An 11998-nucleotide genomic window follows, 5' to 3' on the forward strand; every position below is an offset into this window, starting at 1 on the left:
GGTACGTGCTACCCCCTGGAGTGTTACTGGAGTTTTTGGAGTGCTCAAATAAACGGGTCTTTTTCCCGAACGCTACTCTGGTCTCCTGCTCGTGAGTGATTCATTACAATATCGTAACATGGTTTAGATTTCTAAATAAATATTCACCTCGTCGCTAGATAGACCTACTCCTGAAAAACTCGTGTCTGCACAAGGCTTTTAGTCCTACGAGGCCACCGTCATTTACCCGACAGGAGGGGTGAGCGAGTGAGCCCTGCAATCTAGAATTTGACCACTGTTTTCAACCCATTTTACACACTGGCCCTTTAAGTTTGCGCACAAAATCTACCTGTTCAAAGTCAGGGAAGGATTATGGTATAGTTGGTAGAATGGGATGCAAACAGGGGTCTCTTGTGTCTCCATGAGGTTTTGCTCTCTGACAAAGTCATGCTATTTGTGCCTTGCACATAAATCATAATCTGCACCATCACTAGCAGCCTTTTTAGGAAAACATTTCCTGTTGATCTTCAGCAGTTATAATCAGCTAATAATCTTCAACTGTGGCTCAGAGGTAGAGCAGGTCGTTGACTAATTGGAAGATCGGCGGTTCGATCCCTGGCTCCTCCAGTCTGCATATCGAAATATCCTTGAGCAAGATACTGAACCCCAATTTGCTTCCGATGGCTGTTCCATTGGTGTGTTAAAAACTGAGTAGCAGGTGGCAACTTGTATGGAAGCCACCAGTATGTGAATGTGTGTGTGAATGGGTAAATGTTACTCGTAGTGCATTCTCAGAATCCATCGGCTGTATTCGGCGTTGGCAGACAGCGATACAGCCTCTGGGGGCAGACCCCCGATTTTTTGGCATTCCGGTTTGATTTGGGCGGAGGAGGCGAATTTCCATTTTCAACTTCCGTTTATATATAATAAGTAAATATGCTGAACCATTGCGATCACCAACGACTTCCTCCTCACCTCAGACTCTGGTCCATTTTAATCCAGCTTCTGCTCACAGCTCAGCACTGAACCCACCCTCCTCGAAGTCACAAACAACTTCCTCCTCACCTCAGACTCTGGTCATACCAGCATTCTCCCACTTCTCGACCTTAGAGCAGCCTTTGACACCATCAACCATACAGTTCTCCTCTCCCGCCTTGATTCCTCCCACAACATCACCAGCAGTGCCCTCTCCTGGCTGAGGTCATACCTCACAAACCAACAATTGTTCATCAACATTAACAACTTCACTTCTTCCTTTGCTCCTCTGTTCCAAGGCGTCCCCCAGGGTTTGGTGCTTGGTCCTCTCCTATTCATCCTCTACATGCTCCTCCTTGGAAACATCTTTCACAGCAATGGTATCAACTTCCACTGCTGCGCCGATGATGTCCAGCTTTACATCTACACAAAATCCATTACCACTGAAACTCACTCCATGCTGACCACCTGTTTCAATGAAATCAAATCCTGGATGCAAGCCAACTTTCTCAAACTAAACTGTGAAAAATCTGACATAATAAGCATCAGTCCAAAATCCCTCACAAAACCACTCACAAGGTCTGCCTCACCACTGATAATTCCACTCTACATTCCTCCCCACTCATCTGCAGCCTTTGAGTTATTTTCGACAGCAACCTCTGCTTTGAAAAACATGTCAGTCAAATCACCAGTGCTGCCTTCTTTCACCTAAAAACCTAAGCTCGTCTCCACCCACATCGCTCGCCCCCTCTGCTGCCAAGACTCTCATCCTTCGCTCATACCTTCATCACATCCAAAACTGATTACTGTAACAGCATTCTTTATGGTACATCATCCAAAGTTCTAAATAAACCTCAATATAGCTATAACTTTGCTGCCCTTCTGCTCACCCATTCCTGCTCCCATGATCACATCACCCCTGCCCTCCAGAGCCTCCACTGGCTCCCTGTCCCACAATGCATCCAATTCAAAGTCCTTCCCATCACTAATAAAGCCCTCCATAACCAGGCCCCCTCCTACCTAAACAACCTGCTCCACCACCACACTCCCTCCCACAGTCTCTGCTCCTCTGATGCAAACCTCCTGACTCCACCACTCAGGACTTAGCACCAGACCTGGGGTGACAGAGCCTTCTCCATAGTTGCCCCCTCCCTCTGGAACCCTCTCCCCAAACACATTCAAGACTGCACTGACCTCTCCCAATTCAAATCACTCTTCAAAACTATTTTTTTCAAAATGTCTTTTAATACGTGAATAATGTTGTGTGTATTTTAATGTATTCTATTTAATGATCATTTTTAAACTAATGTAAAGTGTCTTCGAGTACTATGAAAAGTGCTTCACATGTATTTTTATTAGTATTAGTATTTATACTATATACTGCACTGAAATGACTTGTAAATCATTTGTCCTTTCCTCTAAAACTCCCAATTGTTACTCCCTTTTTACACTGCACCAACATTTAAATACCAGTAGGAACAGTGAAGTATTTTATTCATAGACGATATTATGCTGTATGTTAAAAGTACTTAAAGTGTCGGGCAATTACACTGTAAGTTGCAGGTAGTATTATAAACTGTTACCTTATTCAGGCAAAAAAAAAGCCCTTAGAAAATAATCTCTAAAAAAGTTTAGTAAGAATAAGAACAAAGTAAGGTCTGTGGTAAAAAAAAAAACACATAAAAAAAAAACAAAAAAACAAGTGTGTGTATTTCAGGTAATCTCCTCTACATGATACAGGTCAGGCAGTATGTTGACAATAAAGTTAAACAGAATAATTAAGCCATTGTGCATCTGGGCTCCATGTGTAAAATGCTTATGGTTATGACTGATAATGGCTACAGTCATGATTGTGGTTATGATTATTCAATTATTATGTAAAATCCAGTCCAGGATTATTCAGCTTGTTGGAATGTGTCTACACAGTCTCTGACCAGATGTGAGTTTGATCTTCAGATCTTCAGGATTACAAAATGCTTGTAAAAATAAAGATACACTCTATAGAGAATTTATAAATCGAAGAACTAAAGAAGCAGAAGATAAATAAGATTAATAATATAAGATAAATAATTAAAAATAAATTAACTAATATTATAAGGATATGTAGGAAGGAATATTATAGTAAAATATTAAATAGTAACAAAAACAATATTAAAGGAATATGGGACATATTAAACAGTCTTATCAAAAATGGTTCGAGACAACAAAGTTACCCTCAATATTCTATTGATAACGACATAAAAAAGGACAATATGGAAGCTGCACAGTATCTTAGCACTTCTGGACAGAGACCTCAGTTGTACCTGGGATCTGCTAGAGCCACTTCTCCAGTTTGGGGGTCACAGCCTCTAATGCTCCTTATTACCACTGGCCCCACTTTGGACCTCACCTTCCACACTTGTTACAGTTGTTCCTTCAGCTCCTAGTACTTCTCAGTCTTTTCATGGTCTTTCTTCCTGATGTTACTGTCAGCTTGGATTGTCACATCTACCACATCCATGTCTGGTTGGTTAGCTGGCAGCTGCTCTGGAACTTGAAGTCCCACAAAATCTTAGCCCTGTTGCTCTTAACCACTGTCCGTGGTGTGTCCCATCAGAACTTGGGGACTTCTAGTCTATACTTGGCACTGATCTTCCTGTACACTATCCCCGCCAGTTGGTTGTGTACGCTGTCCCAGCTTGCATTTTACATACTGCTACTATGTGCTGGACTGTTTTAGGGCCTTCTTTGCACAGCCTGCAACAGGAGTCCTGCTATGGTAGACCTCTGCCTCTATGGATATAGTGCTCAGGGCCTGCTCTTGTGCTGCCATGATCAAGGCCTCTGTGCTGTCCTTCAGGCCAGCCTTTTCTAGCCACTTGTAGGATTTCTTGATGGCAGCCACTTCCTCTATCTGCCAATGGTACATTCTTTGGAGTGGTTTGGTCTTGCACTATATTTCCCCTTTCCCTCATCACCCTGACTTCTGCTGCCTTAGGCACTCTCTGAGCAGGTCCTCATGGGGGGAGCATCTTCCTGATTTAATCTTGGATGCTCCTTGTTTTATCCTGAATCGTGGCTCGGACGCTCACTAATCCTCACCCTCCCTCTTTTTGCTGCTCGTAGAGTCTCAGGGTGCTGGAATTTGGGTGGGACCCTCCATGCATTGTGATGAGTTTTCGTGTCTTGACATCAACGGCATGCCTGATATTCATTGTTGGTGTCTGCCTTGGTGATGGTGACTGGTTCTTGTTCTGGGAGGTTGCTGTGGTCTGCTCTTACGTCCACCAGCCACTGGTCCATTGGTATTGCGTGATACCTCTTTCTCCCAGATGCCCTTCCAGTAACCTTCTGGTAATGTTCAGTCTCACTTCTGGGTGGGTTTGTCCTCGTTTTGTTGTTTCCTTGCAGCTGGGAGTACACCCTTAATAGACCTTTGGTTTGCATACAGTCTCTTTCAAAATAAACGCGCATGGTTACGTTTAGCCAGCACACATGTGGTTGGAATTTGGTTTTACAATCTTACTGGAATCTTATGAGAAGCAAACACCAGCCCCTGAGTGAAAGTTGGTGGTTGTTAGAGCCATTCACCATCCCTCCTGCTCGCCCTACTCGGACATCCACCACCTTAACTTTAGTTGTTGTCCCACCACATTTCCCCGACCCCGCCGGCAACCAGCTGTGTATCGTACAGACAAGAAAGGACAGCTCTTTTCATCGGTGTCTGACACTGGAAGTCACTGACCAAGCCCCAGATTTAGATGACTTTGGAGTGAGACCAAGTTGATTATGTAAACAGCATATTCATCTTAGGAGATTTTCAACATACTGTTTTCTCAAGATACTTTGTAATGCTTGTCTTTGATATTTTATTGTCTGGACCCCAGGAAGACTAGCTGTCGTCTTGGCGTCAGCTAATGGGGATCCTTTTAAATAAACAAATAAACTTAAGAATTTGAGGATATTTTGACTCGTGATGACATATAAAATGCAAAATATATGTAATGTGTTCTAAAGCAACACTTTATTCATTGATATGCATTAATTATTCATGAAAAATCAATATTTTTCAACAAAAATGATGCATTTATACAATTAATAGACTTAATGTGCCTTGTGCTTTCCTTCTGCTTTACATTGGGTCATGCTTTTTAAAAAAAAAAAAAAGTGGGCGTGGCTCTTCTGCAGTCCACCTAAGGTGATGTGGAACACTGTCATTGGCTTATAGAGATCCTATCAAATAATTCTGTGCATTTGGTCAGAGTCATGACAGTAATCACAGCTCTAGACATCCTAGAAAACTTATGTCCATTTGAATGGACAGGGGATCTGAATGGGTTAAAATAATTAAGGTTTTCCTGTTGTTCTGTTCAAGTTCACCCATTAAAGCCTTTCTTGCTGTTGTCTACCCTGTCATCTTCAATTCCTATATAAATTAACATGTTTTCACAAATTAAAAAAAACCTTTGAAAAAAATGTGTGATTTCTCTATAAACAGATAAGGGCCAAATAGTATCTTTGTTGATAGAATTTATTTAGAAATGAAAGTGCAACTACCATAGATTTCACAGGGAAACAAATTTTGCAGGAATTTCTTAATTATTAAATACTTTTCACATTAACTAAAACATATTGTTGAGAAAGAGATTAAAGATTTTGTAATCACTTTGCAATAAAAATATACAGTATTTAGTCTACTTTGAATTTGTCCATGACAGGGTGGAATTATTTTGCTGTTTGCTCACACCTTGTCCACTTGCAGCAAATTCCTAAAAAAGTATGGAGCTTGACCATCCATTCATCCATCCCAATCATACTCTTGCAATCTTGGCTTTCAAAACACACTCAAACTCACCCCTGCTAATCTAGACGAGTACTGGTGGTGTAGAACTGCAGAAAATGTGTTTAAATTACACTTTTTTTTGGGGGGGGGGGGGATGCCCAGACCCCCCACCAATTATGTATCCTTTCAGGTTTCAAAACATAATCAGGTGCCCTCCTACACACTAATGGTCTCATTCATGAAATGTTAGTAAATCTGTGAGTAGATTTGCACATAAAAAACCTACACTGGATTCATAAATGCTGCAGGAAACTCGTGGGCACATGTATATGTTCATGAATGCCAGTCAATCATAAATTGACAGTGTGCTGCTGCTAGTTACAATTAGCATACATCCCTGCCCATGAATAGCCAGATACCATTATATATGGAGGTGATAATTACTATGGATAGGTGCATCCTGTCGGCCTACGAACATGGAGCAAACAAAGAAAGAGAACGAGAGAAAGAAAAACTATTCTGGTACTGAGATTGAAGTTATTGTAGGTGAAGTGGAGTTGAGAAAAATATAATTATATACTACTATAATTCCCATATATATATATGGAGAGAGAGAGAGAGAGAGAGAGAGAGAGAAAGAGAGAGAGACAGTGATAGATATATCGATATACTGTAGATATATAACATTTTGTTGGTCTATTATTTGTGGTGTGACAGGGACAGGTAAATCAAAGGCCTCTGTTGTAAGAACTATCCAAGAAGTAAAACGCAAATCGTTCAATATGAAACAAAACAAACAAACAAAAGAAAATGCACAAGTACACACAAAAAACACACGACAGCTACAGGAGGCTCTACCCAGTCACAGCTCTCTGTTGCAGATGAGAGCATTGCTTGCATCATCAGAGAGACCTCTCTGTCAGGGGAGACAGTGACCTGTCTCCACTAGAGCAGTCAACAGCAAACTCAGAAGGTACAGTGATGTTCATGTTATATTAAGTGTTAAGTCACATTCTGCCAGCCATCACTGATTTTTGTTTGTTTGTTTTCCAAGATCTTCATGGAGCTGTCTCACCACTGTCTGCAATTTATCTGAATGATTCCTAGCTGATATGCTGACTGCAATGGCTGCATTTGAAATCATAGATAGTGCAGGTTTTCTTATCAATCAATCAATCAATAAATTAATTCTTTATTTGTCATTGTCATAATAACACAGTTATAAAATACAATAAGATATCGTTATGAGCAACTTAATACTGACATAGAAGTAGGCCTATTTTTAGAAAGTGCAAAAAGTGCATATGACATTAATGTCCAGAGGAGCCCAGCAGAAGTATTAAAAAGTGCATTAAATGCATGACAATAAAGTCCAGCACAGCAAAAACACAAAACCACAATTACCCATACATTTAAGGACAGTAACATTACAGCAGCAGAAATAGACATTCATCGGTCACTTGTGCAAGAGAGAAAAGTGCAGTGGTACAGTCTTCAACTGCCATCCTCTGTGTGAAACAGAACAGGGGTTGGGGAAACTTACCATCTAAAGTTCTACTCAGCAGCAGTGCTTAGTAATATTTACTCTTTTTAACATCAAAGCTTGAATGAAAGCATGCAGTTGGGGTATCCTGTATCTGCCCTTCTGCCATTCTCCATTTGCACTGCTGAGTTTATTAAATGGTCCTTGTGCACTGGTACAGTGAAACAGCACATACTACACCCAGTATCTTTAATGATATCTTTGTTCACTCCACCAGGCTTGAATCTAATCCACCTAGATAGCACACATACATCTGGCCGACGTTGGCGGATGACACAACGGCCCTTATGGTCTGACAAGTGTCAGCCGCATGGGCAAATATCTTTAAATTTAATACTCGTTTGTCCCAGCTCATCTGTACGTTGGCTTTGGGTCGGCCCATACCTGCCCACATACGGAAGTCGCCACGGAAGGTGGGATTTCATCTCCGCAATCTTTGTTTGGAGCTGGGCTCGCAGGTCACAGCATCTCATCACAGTTGGTTTCAGGTAAGCTAATTGGAATAAATTGGCAGAAAATAGCTATGTTGTTTATTCTGTGACCGTTAAAAGAGGTTCCTGGTGAGTGGTGAGGCACGACTGGGTGTATAGCTTAGCACAGCTCCCCACCAGCTAACATTATCTTTCGTTAGCCGTTAGCTAGTTTAGCTCATGTTAGCTAACATGCTACAACTGTGGTGTTTTCATTTTATTTTCCCTAGTTGACATTATCTGCTTATCTGGTTATCGTGAGAATATCCTCCCATGCTGGAGCTAAGGTTACTGTCACTCAGTGTCATAGACTGTTAAAAAAAAAGTGTGTGACCTGAAATGTTCCGGTCAGACCTGACGCGCTGATGCACCGTCATCTTGCTCTAACTCCAATACAAATATGTTAGGCCCACAGACCCAGAGTCTAAGGTAATTGAAACAGTCTCCACTCGCAGTTGCAGTCGCTTGCTAAGTTAGCATTACTTGCTAGCTTACTTTACAGGCGCTTATGTTACCCTGTAACTTTTAATTTAAAATTTAATTTTAGTCTTTTTTTCTTATCATCTGTGGCTTAGCATTTAGTAAACATATCCTACTGTATGTACTGTAGTGTTCCCACTAGAAAAAATGACACCAGTTAAGAGGTTTCAATTTACCGGACATAACGTTAATGCCAGAAATTCTGGTCAAATATTGTCTGTTTATTTAATGTACTATAATTACACCTTTCACTGTAGTTTCAATGTTTGTAACTTATCTGTAGAATATGTCACTGACATAAAAACGTGTATGTGGCTGACACAGAAGTAGTTTACCTGCAGCAGCATCACTGTGTCACACAGAGGTGTGTGAGCAGTGACTTCACTGCACGTTCTGACTCGATGCTGCTCACTGGAGACGGTGATCAAGCAGTTTGACACATTCAGGATAGATTGTGTTTAGAGGGAAATAGTTTCACCGGACATTTTGACCGGATAGATATAAAAATATCGGACAGATTTTACCAGTCAAAGTCTGGTAAATGTTAACAGTAGTGATGGCCGTTAACATATAAAGATGAGTAAGGAGTATAAAAAACAGGAGACGAGGTGTGAAATGTACAAATATAAAAACAAGAAAATCCTTAAAGCAGAAAATGAATGAGAAACTATAAAATGAATATCAATAACACAGATTAAAGAGGGGGAAATAATAATTAAAAGTAAGATGATAAAAACAACTTTTGAGTAGCTGTTCCTTAAAAATATCAACAGAGGTTGCTTATTTCACATGGTGCTATACAGGGTATTTTTTTATGTTTGCGACAGTAAAATTTTATTTTAAATACAATTATTTATTTATGAAATATTATAAAAAGACTGTAAATGTGTCAGACATCCACTTGATATATGACTAAGTCAGACTGCTGAAGAGCAATAGAAGCTTGCCCTGGCAGGCCAAAGCCAGCCACACAACACGACACATCAGCAATAGTAACAACAGGAGAAGATTAAAGTGCATGACAATAAAAGACAATGTTAACAATATTGTTGATCACAGACCAGAAAAATCTACCACAGCGACCAGGATGTGATGATGATTAAAGTACTAAGTGCTGATGTTATTGCACGGTACCCGATTTCCATTTCTTGTTAACTTTATGTTTTATCTCCTTGTCTTTGAATTATGGCAAATACACCCTCCTACTGGACATTGAAGCGAAAATCCAATGGATGATCTGTGTTCTTCAGGATGGCCTCCACCATCACCATATCCCCCAGTGAGTCCATCCTGGCTCCAATCACAGAGCCAGCTTACTTTACAAGTTTGTCCAGCCTCCTTGCCTGCTTTTGTCCCAGACTGCCTCCCCAGCAGACTGCAGCCCCAGCAGACTGCAGCATAAAACAAAACACTTGCCACCACAGACTGATAAAACATCTGCAGCATCTTACTGCAGATGTTTTGAGATCTGAGCTTCCTTAAGAAAAAGAGGTGGCTCTGCCCCTTTTTGTAGAGTGCGTCTGTGTTAAGGGTTTTTTCATTCACAGAAAAAACAGCACATGCAAGAAGAAATTGAAATTACACAAATATAGAAAAATATCAAAGAATAGTCATACACAAATTATAAACTGAGACAAAAACATGTATGTAGGGGTCATGTCTCTTGCTTCAGTAGAGCTTGATGACGTCATGAGTAGCATGGGGTCATGGGGGGAGTTTACATTCATGATCTGTGAGACAGACAGGGGTGGATCTCAAGTCTCTTATTTTATACTGCTAGCTCCTAGCGCCTTGCTTGAACCGGAAGTCGTTAGAGGTCCGCCAAGTCTCTTATTTCTGCAGGAGCGAGGAGTAAGGAGTTAGGAGCGATGTGTAAGGAGCGATGAGCAAGGAAACACGAGAGCTTCCTACCCGGAAAACTTTTACTGGCCGACACGCCCCCATGTTGGATATCAGTGTTATTGATTGGACACTGCAGCTGAACGGACTGATCTGATACATTATAACATCACTGGGTGGAGACAGATGTTTCATTCCCAAATGTTAGATTTTATAAGTGTATATTGTATGTGTTTAATGATTCACCATCTGATTAAAAATCTGTCTGAACAACAAAAGATCCATAAACTTATGCATTTAGGCTATTAGAAAGATTTTTATTTTCATGTTCTATTACTTCCCCCGTTCACTTTTATTATGGATCAGAGAGAGTCCATCTGTCTGTTACACACACTGTAAATATTTATATTTGACACCATTTGTCGTCATTGCCATTCAGTTTTCAGTATTCGCCTGAATAATTTTTTTTTACCACATAGAATATATATATATCATATGTATATATATATATATATATACATACATATGATATACCACTCTCTTGAATAAAGCTAGAGCTCCATACATAACTCCATCATGGATAAGACGCTGTTGTGTCTAGTCTGCCATTTCAAACGAAGAAGAAGAAGAAGGTTTTCCGGGTCAAAGCGAAGTAAGCGTGATTAAAAGAATTATGATTGTATTTCATTTCCCAACTTGTGTTTAATAAACACATAATAGAAAATCAGATAAAGGCTCGTTTTCCGTTTTTAGATTTCCAATTTCCAAACGAGAAACGGGAGATGACTCATTTTCATTTTTGTTTACCAACATCAAAACGAAAAACGAATGGCCGCAAAGTACACTGACCAGTAAGGAAAGTAGCTGCAGTTTAAGAGACTTGGCATCCACTCATAGTGAAGTTTAAGGATGCCTTCGGTATGTTGTTAATGTGATTTTTATGGGCAATTTATCAGTCGATGTCTCCTCCTCTGCAAAGCAAACTGACCCGGTGGCTACAGGTAACGTTAATAAAGCAGTTTTGAAACCACTGTTTTTCCGAGATGAAGGACTGATTGTTGAGCTGCTGTTAACAGTTAACAGTGTTAATGGATCCTGTTATTAAACTGTTTCAACACCAAATTAAGCAGAGTGACGGACCCAAAGCCTTCATTCTGGCTAAAAGACTGCTTAAATGCTAAAAAGAAAATAAATAAAAAAATACAGTGGTGAAGTTGGGATTTGTTTGTTGAAGTTACGTGCTCATCGTCTTTTCTGTCTCTTGCAGGCTGCCAGGAGAAGTGGACTGGCCGTCAGATAATGTTTGTGGAAGTCTTTCCAGCAAATGGTTCATACATTATTGCAATGTGCCACCAGGACATCACCGCTCCACGACACACTGCACGTATCATATGCACATGGTGCCTGGAACACCCACGTGCATAGTGTTGAATGTTATCCTTCTGCCAATCTGTAAATCCATCAGTAAAAAAAAAAGAAAAAAATTTTTTTTTTCTTCCTTTACCTCTGGAGGCACAGCCCGGAGTTTTTCGACTAACGGAAGTGCAGGGGCCTCAGCGATCGCTCATGCCCTTAACTTCCGGCGGTGCCCTCAGGGAATCGCCGTGTTGTTTACAAATACTTCGGGTAGAAAACCTGCAGAGTTTAGCTATATATCACATTTTTCACGTCACTATATCACCGTGTAGACTAATCTGATGTTTGTTAAGTCTATAAACACAATGACTGAACAAACGTTACTATTTCTGTGTGTTTTGTAATTAATATGGTTATCGTAGATTAGCTGGGCTAACGGTTAGCTGTTAATGTTAGCCGTTAGCGGTGTCTGTAATAACCATAGACTGTATAAAAATAAGGTAATAACTCAATAAACGGTCCGTGAATAAAATATTTTTTCCAGCGGATATTTTAGTTACAACATGATTGAGCTAGCAAAGCAGTTTTGTGTTG

Source organism: Epinephelus moara, chromosome 6, assembly GCF_006386435.1.
Source record: "Epinephelus moara isolate mb chromosome 6, YSFRI_EMoa_1.0, whole genome shotgun sequence".
NCBI lineage: Eukaryota > Metazoa > Chordata > Actinopteri > Perciformes > Serranidae > Epinephelus > Epinephelus moara.